Consider the following 12,013-nt stretch of genomic DNA (forward strand, 5'->3'; position numbering starts at 1 on the left):
CAATGCAGACGTTCAGACTGGTTTTCTCTGCACAGCTGGAAATAATTTGCACAGAAAGGTTAGATTTCTACCGTCGGACTCTGGAGACGATGTGTAAAATTCGCGCAGATAATAATAAGCGGATCATCATCTGGCGGCTTGCTGACGCTGTGTCCGCGACGTCTCTTTTCACCTGTCAAGTGCTGATTTATGGTTCCGCGTTACACCAACGCAGAGTCTTCACTGTACGGTGCCCGTCGCCGCGTACCCTACGCCGTAGGCTATGGCGTCGACTTAACGCAGAACCATAAACCATGCTTCATTCGTAAAGACTGCACTGGGCTTTAAATTTGCGCGCTGCCCGCTGGTGAAATGAGAAGGATTATTCCGTAATAATTGGACCTAAACAGTGAAGCTGAAAGTCACATAATCTGAACAGTTCAAATTCCAGTTCATGATCTGCAGAATTAACAATTTCACGTTCAAGTTCTATATTTTCAAATATGTTGCGTTCAGTTCAACGTTCTCACAGAAATGAATGTGTTCAATGAATGCGTTCATTTGAACTCGTTCATGCACAACACTGATCATTACAGGTGTTACATTTGCACATAAGCAAAAGACCAACAAGAACATTTGTAGAAGGTTTTTTAATATTTCAGAAGTTGCACAGCATGAGATAATGAATTTTTCCGAAGAATTTAACACGCTTTCTATGGGTTTGTTTCGGGGGTACAACGCGCGTCAACTTTACAGCCGTCTCATTGGTTATTGGTCAACATTTTATCAACTTTCCAGTCGTCTCATTGGTCAATGGTCAACATTAAATCAACTTTTCAGCCGTCTCATTCGTCAATGATCAGCATTAAATCAACTTTCCAGCCGGCCGATCCGAAGGCACCTGTTAGGCTCCAGTCTCGGAAGAGGCGTGGGTTCAAATCCCACCACTGCCATCAAGGCTTCAAAGATATGTTGATGACTGCATGTTATATCAAATACTAAACCGTCTTTGTGATGATCGTTGTTTTGGTAAAAACAACAAATATTGACTGTTACAGGAATCTTTCTGAAACTATGTATATGCTGTCATTCCTTAAATTGTGCGATCGGCATAGTCCACTGCAGCTCTGAGCTCAAACAATCCACCATCCTCAACCTCCCAATATCTTGGATTACAGGCACGCACCAATGCACACGGCAGGGACATTTCACACTCATCTGTCTTTTGAGATGAGTTTGACACATGTCCAAACGGAGCAAACTGTGATATGAAACAATCTCGGGTCCATTTAAAGTGGATCAAATGTCTAATGTCGCTTCAAGTGAGAGGACTGTAAAAGCTGTCTGGGAAAGCTACAAAGCTCTTCAGGCACATGTCTCCAGTGCTGCCAGTGATATCTCAAGGGATTCAAGAGAGAGAGCAAAATACAAGGGACTCAATTATGTTCTCACCTCAATGTCCTTTGTTGTCAATCTTGGAGTGATGTATGATGCCCTCACAGAACTCAGTGATCTGTCGAGGCTGCTCCAAAAGAGAGACATGACGCTGCCTGAAACAGACAAGCTGCTGACTCGACAGGTTCGAGTCTTTGAGTCAATGCTTTCCTTACCAGGCCCATACACAAAAAGGGTTCTTCAAGCTCAGACAGAGGGGTGCTTCAAGAATGTAGCCCTGCATGACAATCCAAGAATTGTGAGGATCAATGCAGGACAGTTCTTCTGCAGCATGGCTGAAAACATCAAATGCAGGATGTCTCCAACAACTTCCTCTCATGTCTTTCCTCTTTTGTTGGTTAATCCCTAGGTAGTGTAAACTCTAGTCTATTAGAGTCAGTAGTTATAGTTGCAGCTATAGAACAAGACTATAATAGTTAGTCTCAAATATAGCTTTGCGGTAGATATGCTGCTATAGGACTATGCTGCAGGGGGGCACCAGTGGAAGTATCCTCTTTATTTCTATCCCTCCAAAATCCAAACCTGATGGATGAATGTTGAAATGTGAAAATTCAGATGTTTCACAAAAGCCATGCTGCGATGGCCGGGAATCGAACCCGGGTCAACTGCTTGGAAGGCAGCTATGCTCACCACTAGTACTGGGTCGGACGCCTTTTTCCCTTCAGAACTGCGTTAATCCTTCGTGGCATAGATTTAACAAGGTACTGTAAACATTTCTCAGAGAGTTTGGTCCATATTGACATGATGACATAACGCAGTTGCTGCAGATTTGTCGGCTGCACATCCATGATGTTAATCTCCCCTTCCACCACATCCCAAAGGTGTTCTATAGATTTGAGATCTGGTGACTGTGGAGGCCATTTGAGGACAGTGAACTCATTGTCATGTTCAACAAAGCGTTCAAACTTCTGTTGTCCAAATTTGGTGAGCCTGAGTGATATGTAGTCTCAGTTTCCTGTTCTTAGCTGACAGGAGTGGTACCCAGTGTGGTTCTGCTGCTGAGGCCCATCCGCCTCAAGGTTCGACGTGTTGTGCGTTCAGAGATGCTCTTCGGCATACCTCAGTTGTAACGAGTGGTTGTTTGAGTTACTGTTGCCTTTCTATCAGGTACAACCAGTCTGGCCATTCTCTTCTGACTTCTGGCAACCACAAGGCATTTGCCCCCAAGGCACTACCGCTCACTGGATATTTTCTCTTTTTCCGACCATTCTCTGTAAACCCCAGAGAGGTTTTTGGGTGAAAATCCCAGTAGATCGGCACGTTCTGAAATACTCAGACCAGCCCGTCTGTTACCAACAACCATGCCAACCTTTGCAGTATGTAGCATGTAGTGCGGTAGTGTCTGAATTCGGAAACGGCCCATGTCTAGGTGCCTAATTGCATTGAGTTGCTGCCATGTGATTGGCTGGTTAGAAATTTTCATTGAAGTGCAGTTGGAGACGTTATTTTGCCTAATAAAGTGGCTGGTGAGTGTAAATGCATACATACAGTATGTATGTATGTGTACCATATATACTCCTCATGACCATTCAAGCTTTTTGAAGCCATTGATGTTAAATAGCAAGCAGCAAGTCCAATTCATCTTGTGAGTTTGTCTAACTGTGAACATAATTCGTCCTTTATGTAACAATAAGTGTTGCTGATTACTCTTTCTTACTTCATGCAGTTTATTAACACAATTAATGGAGATGGTGGGAATCGAACCTGGGTCAACTGCTTGGAAGGCAGCTATGCTCACCACTATACCACCATCGCACAGATGGGGCACTTAAACCTCATAATTTCGGCAACACAGGGCAAAACCGGATTTCAATGGGACAGATTACTCTTTCTTACTTCATGCAGTTTATTAACACAATTAATGGAGATGGTGGGAATCGAACCTGGGTCAACTGCTTGGAAGGCAGCTATGCTCACCACTATACCACCATCGCACAGATGGGGCACTTAAACCTCATAATTTCGGCAACACAAGGCAAAACCGGATTTCAATGGGACAGATTACTCTTTCTTACTTCATGCAGTTTATTAACACAATTAATGGAGATGGTGGGAATCGAACCTGGGTCAACTGCTTGGAAGGCAGCTATGCTCACCACTATACCACCATCGCACAGATGGGGCACTTAAACCTCATAATTTCGGCAACACAGGGCAAAACCGGATTTCAATGGGACTGAGGTTTGTCTGTCCGCTTTGCAGCAAAAGGCAGGACTAGATGACTAGATGCTGGGGGACCCTAACCTCAACAATGCTGCTTCTTTGCTTTGCTCTGTTTTGAATTAACTTGGACATCAGTGTTTTCTCCCTAGGGAGGTGTTCCAGGCATGTCCCACCAGGAGGAGACCCCGGGGAAGACCCAGGACACGCTGGAGAGACTATGTCTCTCGGCTGGCCTGGGAACGCCTCGGACTCCCCTCAGAGGAGCTGGAGGAAGTGTCTGGGGTGAGGGAAGTCTGGGCATCCCTGTTGACTGCTGCCCCCGCGACCCGGGAACGGATAAGCGGCGGACGATGGATGGGATGGATCAGTGCTTTTCTGGACTTCAGGGTGAATTATGACCTGGACTGTCTGCGTGAAATTCCGAAGGTGGCAATGTTGCATAACTCCTCCTAACCTTTAAACAGAGAGTTTAAATTTGATTAGCCAGAATAAAGCGTTTAAATGCATGGGCTGATTGTAAACTGGATATATATTTATTCACCCTTACTTGAAAGAACCAGATTTCAGGATCCTGCTCCTTTGAGCCCCACTGGATCAATCTTCCCGGATTGCTTTTGAACAATGGTGTCCTGAGGGTTAGAGATGAGTCTATATACAATCAATGGCCAATGTATTAGGTACACCTTGATAGTACTGGGTTTGACGGCCTTTTCCCTTCAGAACTGCGTTAATCCTTTGTGGCATAGATTTAACAAGGTTCTGGAAACATTTCTCAGAGAGTTTGGTCCATATTGACATGATGGCATAACGCAGTTGCTGCAGATTTGTTGGCTGCACATCCATGATGTGAATCTCCCCTTCCACCACATCCCAAAGGTATTCTATAGGTTTGAGATCTATAGATCTATAGGTTTGAGATCAGCAATGCGACACTACGTAACTTTTCCACCATAATATCATATTTCCAGAGTCATTGTGATGGTACATCAACTTCCAACAGGTTTAATGAACCTCTGTCATGGTCTGAGGGGTCTGTATCGCCTTCACTGGCACTATGTAACTTTGAGGAGCATGGTGGGAACCCTGCCACACTAAAAAACTACAAATCTTTACGGCTTTGACTGCTTTACGGCATACGTCACTTCCCCATCCTTCCCGATTCGCAGTCGAGATCAAAATGGGCGGGGCTTGGAGCACAGCTCCGCAGAAGCTGGTAACCCGTTGCTGCATTGTGGCTGCAGCAGCTCCACACATAACAGACGTGGGAAAAAGATCGCTAATGGTTTAACTTTTCACCGGTTTCCTGCTCGGAGGCAGAACCACGCAGGCCAAGTATCTGATATAACAGAGTAAAAGAGTGAAAGAGTCGTCGGCTCGCTTGGATCGCGGCTGTAACGACCAAACCTTTCACACAGTAAAGCCTGAAGTATGGTTCTGCGTTAAATCGACGCAGACCTACGGCATAGGGTACGTGGTGACGCGCAACGTACGTGGCGACGCATAATGTACGGTGCGTGGTGCCGCGTACCCTACGCCGTAGGATCTGCGTCGATTTAACGCAGAACCATAAATCAGCCTTAAACCAGAAACACTCACACAGACCGGGTCGGATCAAAACACGGGTTTTATTCCCCACTTCGCCAGCTAAACGCAGTTGCTGGCCAGCTCTCTGTGGTGCAATTAACCCCAATCTTCAGATAAAACTAGTTTGTTGAGGAAAAAATATTAACTCTTATTTGGAGCTGCAGAGGAAAAAAATAATCTCACGAGGAAAACAAAAATATCGCTCACGCCTCGGAGCCTCTTCAACATAATATAGCAGTCAAAAAAAAAGAAAAGAGAAGTAAGAGGGATACAAAACACTGTATGTTGTACTATTATACAAATTTATTGAAACACATGGCGAGTCAAACATTTACCAAAGCAGCTGCCAAACTCTCCTAAACAAGGTAGTAAGACGTGGGTTGTGCAGAACTGCGGCAGTAAATCCTTTCTAAAGAGTGCAGTTCCGATGAGGAGCTCCATTCTTTAGTAGTGATTTCATATGGATCCAAACCGTTAATAATCATTATTTTCTCCATATACCGCTCCCTGGCTTCCTTGATTGAGGTATCCCGGTAAATTCCAGTTCCTTTCCAGCAGTTTAACATCTTTTTTTTTGGGTTCCGTCTGTTCACTTGGTGAAACAGAAAAGCGTCCCGTCTTCTCTCAAAACAAATGCACGCGACGGGACAGGAGTTTTCCAGCAGTACGCGCTGGTGCTTATTCGGAAACGTAGTGTTCTTTCTGGTAAAGCACTACCGCTTTTGTCCAAAAGATGCCGCCAAACTCAGAAAAGCTGAAAGTTACGTTGTGCTGCTTTAAAGTATAAAAGTAAAAGTAATGTAAGGGGGAAAAAAGCCATTAAGGACAAAAGCCATTGAAAATGAATGCATCTTAGTATAATGCAAATATATTAAAGAACCATATATGTGTACTATTGAGCATTAACATGTGTTTCAGAGAGCAGAAGATATGATGACTAGTTGCCTATAAGTATTGTAATGGTGCAAAAACATACTTCAGAGGCATGTTATCATTTATCCTAACCTTTATTGGAATGTACATCCAAGTTTAGTTGCAGGAATCTGAGGGAACGGATGTAAGAACAAAACTGGACAAGAACATCTGAAACAACCACAACCAAATTCACTCTATCCGGATGGCGCAATTTAACTGGATAGTTTTTTTTTTTTAAGGCCAAAATGAAATAGAGTAACGAGGCTGTTTTTAAAATGTAAGGAGTAAAAGGTACAGATAATTGCGTGAAAATGTAAGGAGTAAAAGTAAAAAATCGTCTGAAAAATAATTACTCCAGTGAAGTATAGATAACCAAAATTTCTACTTAAGTAAGGTAACAAAGTATTTGTACTTTGTTACTTGACACCTCTGCTGAATGGTCTTGGACCAAAATACATGGTTGATCTATTATGAAGCTCCCAGACCCCTGAGGTTCATCTGGATCTGGTTTTTGTGGTTCCCAAGAACCAGAACCAAGCAAGGTGAGGCAGCGTTCAGTTATTCTGCTCCCCACCGGTGGAACAAACTTCCTGTAGACCTGAGGTCTGCTCCAACTGTCAGCTCCTTTAAATCAGGCCTAAAAACATTACTGTTTACTGAAGCGTAAACTTAAATTAAACTTACCTGCTGAATTCTACTGCCCTTGTTTTTAACAGCTTGTGCTTTTTATTATTTTACTTCTTTTCATATTCTTACCTATTTGTTATTTACTGTCTAATTATGTCTTGCCGCTTTTAATGTAAATGTAAAGCACTTTGAATTCCCTTGTGTTGAATTTTGCTATATAAATAAATTTGCCTTGCCTTGCCACTTCCCCATTCCGATGCTTGGTTAGAACTACTGGAGATTCTCTTGACCATGTCTAGGTGCCTAATTGCATTGAGTTGCTGCCATGTGATTGGCTGGTTAGAAATTTTCATTGAAGTGCAGTTGGAGACATTATTTTACCTAATAAAGTGGCTGGTGAGTGTAAACGCATACCTGTATGTGTCCCATATATACTCATCATGACCATTAAAGCTTTTTGAAAGCATTGATGTTAAATAGCAAGCAGCAAGTCCAATTCGTCTTTGAGATTGTCTAACTGTGAACATAATTCATCCTTTATGTAACAATAAGTGTTGCTGATTACTGTTTCTTACTTCATGCAGTTTATTAACACAATTAATGGAGATGCCAGGGATTGAACCTGGGGCCTCATACATGCAAAGCATGCGCTCTACCACTGAGCTACATCCCCTTCGATGGGTGGTCCTGAGAGGAAAGTAGTGAGGTGGCATATCCAGCCCTGTATCCAGTGGAAGTGACCTCTTTGTTTATATCTCTCCAAAATCCAAACATGATGGATGAATGTTGAAATGTGAAAATTCAGATTTTTCACAAAAACCATGCTGCGATGGCCAGGAATCGAACCCAGGTCAACTGCTTGGAAGGCAGCTATGCTCACCACTATACCACCATCGCACAGATGTGGCACTTAAACGTCATAATTTCGGCAACACAGGGCAAAACCTGATTCAATGGGACTGAGGTTTGTCTGTCCGCTTTGCAGCAAAAGGCAGGACTAGATGACTAGATGCTGGGGGACCCTAACCTCAACAATGCTGCTTCTTTGCTTTGCTCTGTTTTGAATTAACTTGGACATCAGTGCTTTTCTGGACTTCAGGGTGAATTATGACCTGGACTGTCTGCGTAAAATTCCGAAGGTGGCAATGTTGCATAACTCCTCCTAACCTTTAAACAGTGGTGTCCTGAGGGTTACAGAGGAGTCTATATACAATCAATGGCCAATTTATTAGGTACACCTTGCTAGTACTGGGTTTGACGCCCTTTTCCCTTCAGAACTGCGTTAATCCTTCGTGGCATAGATTTATCAAGGTACTGGAAACATTTCTCAGAGAGTTTGGTCCATATTGACATCATGGCATGACGCAGTTGCTGCAGATTTGTCGGCTGCACATCAAAAACCAAACTTTAAATAACAAAAAAAATTCCAAATTCCTATTCTCAACAATAGATTTTTTAACAAATGGAAACCCCAACAGATCCCATAAGACAGCAACAGACCATTACTGTGAGGATTTTGCAGACCACTTCAGGGGTTAAATTGATGACATTAGATCCAGTCTTTTATCTCAACAGATTTTAACTCTGAATACACCTGGATCAATGCTTTTATCTGAGGAAACACTGGAGAGTTTTGCCTTGGTTGATGCGACCAAGTGTCCGGTCGAGTTTTCTCCAAGGTAAAGCCCAAAACCTGCCTTTTAGACCCCATTCCCACACCGTTTTTTAAAACACTCTGGATCATTTGAGGAACAGCTGCTGTATTTGGTCAGTTATCTCTTCAGATGGGTGTCTTCCCCGCCTCCTTTAAAACGGCGGTGGTGAAGCCCCTTCTGAAGAAGATTAATGCTTTAAATAACTACCGGCCTGTATCCAACTTACCGTTTTTAAGTAAAATTTTAGAAAAACTTGTTTTTAATCAAGTGAATGAATTTTTAAACTCAACACACATTTTAGAGGCTCATCAGTCCGGTTTTAGGATGAACCACAGTACAGAGACAGCACTTTTAAAGATTTTAAATGACATCAGGTGCAATTTAGATAACCAAAAACTCACAGTCTTGGTTCTGCTGGATCTAACCGCCGCCTTCGATACAGTAGATCATCACATTTTATTAAATAGACTAAGGCACCTGGTCGGCCTCTCTGGTACTGTTCTTAAATGGTTCACGTCCTACCTCACTGATCGAAGTTTCTTTGTAAGTATGGATACATGTTCCTCAGGAATCTATAAGATAAGGTGTGGGGTTCCCCAAGGGTCAATTTTAGGTCCAACTCTTTTTAATCTGTACATGCTGCCCCGTGGGGACGTCATCAGGAGACACGGCATCAGCTTCCATAGTTACGCTGACGATACGCAACAGTACATCGCCGTGTCTCCTGATGACACTGGGCCAATTGATGCCCTTTTTAACTGTATTTTAGACATCAAGTCATGGATGGCAGCAAACTTCCTACAGCTCAACCAGGGCAAAACAGAGGTTTTACTCATCGGTCCTGAAGGCCAGAGAGAGAAACTTTTACCAAAGTTACAGGATTTTAAACCCTCAAAATCAGTTAAAAATCTGGGCGTGATTTTTGACTCTGAGCTCACTTTTATTCCACATATTAAAAACATAACAAAGATCGGTTTTTACCATCTTTTACCACCAAAATAGCCAGAGTCCGCCCGTTTCTCTCTCAGGCTAGTACGGAGGTGCTAATGCATGCTTTTATCTCATGTCGTTTAGATTACTGTAACGCCCTGCTCTCTGGTCTTCCCAAAAAGAACATGTACAATCTACAATTATTACAGAACTCAGCCGCACGCGTGCTGACGAGGACCAGAGGGCGGGAGCACATTACACCTGTTTTAAAATCGCTGCATTGGCTCCCCGTGCGCTTCAGGGTTGATTTTAAGGTTATTTTACTAGTTTTTAAGTGTCTTAACGGTCTTGGGCCTTCTTATTTGTCTGCACTACTTTTACCCTATAAACCCTCGCGGACCCTGAGGTCCTCCGGTGCCTTTTAACCATACCAAAAGTTAGAACCAGGACACACGGGGAGGCGGCATTCAGTTTTTATGGTCCCCGATTGTGGAACAGCCTCCCGGAGAACCTCAGGGCCGCAGAGACTGTTGATGTTTTTAAAAAGAGGCTCAAGACCCATCTCTTTAATCAGGCTTTTAACTGACTCATTTAACTCTTTTAAATTTTTTATGCTCACCCTTATTTTTATTGGATGTTACTGCTCTGTTTTATATTTAGTTTATCCTTTTTTTATCATAATTTATTTTCATTGTTTTATCTTAATGTTTTATCTAAATATTTTAGTCGTTATTTATGGTCTATTTTATACATTTTACTGTCTTATTCCTTTAGTTTTTAATGTCTTGCTTTTTAGAAATACTTTTAGGATTTTACGTTATGTTATACTTTTTAAACTCTATTAGTGTATTTTATCCTGCATTAATACATTTTATGTTTATGTTTTATGTTATGTATATGTTTGTGGAAAGCACTTTGTGTTACATTTTTTGTATGAAAGGTGCTTTACAAATAAAGTTTGATTTGATTTGATTTGATTTGATAACACAAAAGGGGGGTCTTTTCAGTTATTTACTAATTTATAAAATTGTTAAAACATGTTTATAACACAAAGGTGGAGTCTTTTCACTTATTTACTAATTTATAACATGTTTATTACATGTTTATAACACAAAGGGGTGTCTTTTCAGTTATTTACTAATTTATAAAATTGTTTATAACACATGTACTACATGTTTATAACAAAGTAGGGTCTTTTCAGTTATTTACTAATTTATAAAATTGTTAAAACATATTTATAACACAAAGGGGGGGGGTCTTTTCAGTTATTTACTAATTTATAAAATTGTTATAACATGTTTATAACACAAAGGGGGGTCTTTTCAGTTATTTACTAATTTGTAACATGTTTATAACACATGTATTACATGTTTATAACACAAAGGTGGGGTCTTTTCAGTTAGACTAATTTATATTTTTACAACATGTTTATAACACAAAGGGGGGGTCTTTTCAGTTATTTACTAATTTATAACATTTTTATAACATGATTATAACACAAAGGGGGGGGGTCTTTTCAGTTATTTACTAATTTATAATATTTTCATAACATGTTTATAACACAAAGGGGGTCTTTTCAGTTATTTACTAATTTATAATATTTTTATAACATATTTATAACACCAAGGGGGGGGGGGTCTTTTCAGTTATTCACTAATTAATATTTTTACAACATGTTTATAACACAAAGGGGGGTCTTTTCAGGTATTTACTAATTTATAACACATTTATTACATGTTTATAACACAAAAGGGGGGGGGGGTCTTTTCAGTTATTCACTAATTTATAAAATTTTCATAACATGTTTATAACACAAAGGGGGGGGGTCTTTTCTGTTATTGACTAATTTATAACATTTTTATAACATGTTTATAACACAAAGGTGGGGTCTTTTCAGTTATTTACTAATTTATAACATGTTTGTTACATGTTTATAACACAAAGGGGGGGTCTTTTCAGTTATTTACTAATTTATAACACATTTATTACACGTTTATAACACAAAGGGGGGGGTCTTTTCAGTTATTTGCTTTATAACACAGTTGTTACATGTTTATAACACAAAGTGGAGGGTAGGTTCAGTTATTTACTAACGTATAACATGTTTATAACACATTTATAACATGTTTACATGATATGCAGCAGCACCAGCACCAACCTGCTTGAAGCTGGCCTCCCACCCCACGCAAAATTCAGTGAAAATATTTTCAACCGTTTGTGCTGCGTTAGTGCTGGTTTGTGCAGAAAGAAATGTCGTTTGTGCTGCTTTTGTTTTGAAGATAACTTATTTTTCAAAGGTCATTCAAAGTTCACGCACGACGATGCGCATTACTTTTCTCAGTCAAAAACGTTACCGTGGCGACGATAGATGCCAAAAAGCTGATTGGTCCATATTTGATAGTTCCTACTTTCTGCTATAACTTTTGAATGGTTTGAAATAAAGAGTCTTGGTGGTGTCATCGGACTTAGTTTTGAGTCCTTGACTTTTATTGGTGAAAATTGCACGCGCGAGGGCCCGTTCATCGCTGCTTGCAGCTTTAATTATGTTTTAATTCGTACATACCGGGCAATGTGCAATAAAACACGCACTTTGTATGTCACACAACTTGGATCCTCTCAGTACCATAATATCACCATCGCTGGTATTTCATTATTGTAATATGCATTATTTGCTCAAGTCACTTTAAACTCAAGTCACTTTAGAT

At 40.9% G+C, this 12,013-nt stretch overlaps 2 non-coding genes across 2 annotated transcripts; both read right to left on the reverse strand.

Annotated features, from left to right (window-relative positions):
* Positions 1 to 7,324: 7,324 nt before the first annotated feature.
* On the reverse strand, positions 7,325 to 7,396 carry trnaa-ugc (transfer RNA alanine (anticodon UGC)). Its single transcript has one exon. It is a non-coding gene; the product is annotated as a tRNA-Ala (tRNA).
* Positions 7,397 to 7,548: 152 nt separating this feature from the next.
* trnag-ucc (transfer RNA glycine (anticodon UCC)) lies at positions 7,549 to 7,620 on the reverse strand. The gene has a single exon. It is a non-coding gene; the product is annotated as a tRNA-Gly (tRNA).
* Positions 7,621 to 12,013: the final 4,393 nt, after the last annotated feature.

The sequence above is a fragment of the Cololabis saira genome, chromosome 10 (genome assembly GCF_033807715.1).
Source record: "Cololabis saira isolate AMF1-May2022 chromosome 10, fColSai1.1, whole genome shotgun sequence".
NCBI lineage: Eukaryota > Metazoa > Chordata > Actinopteri > Beloniformes > Belonidae > Cololabis > Cololabis saira.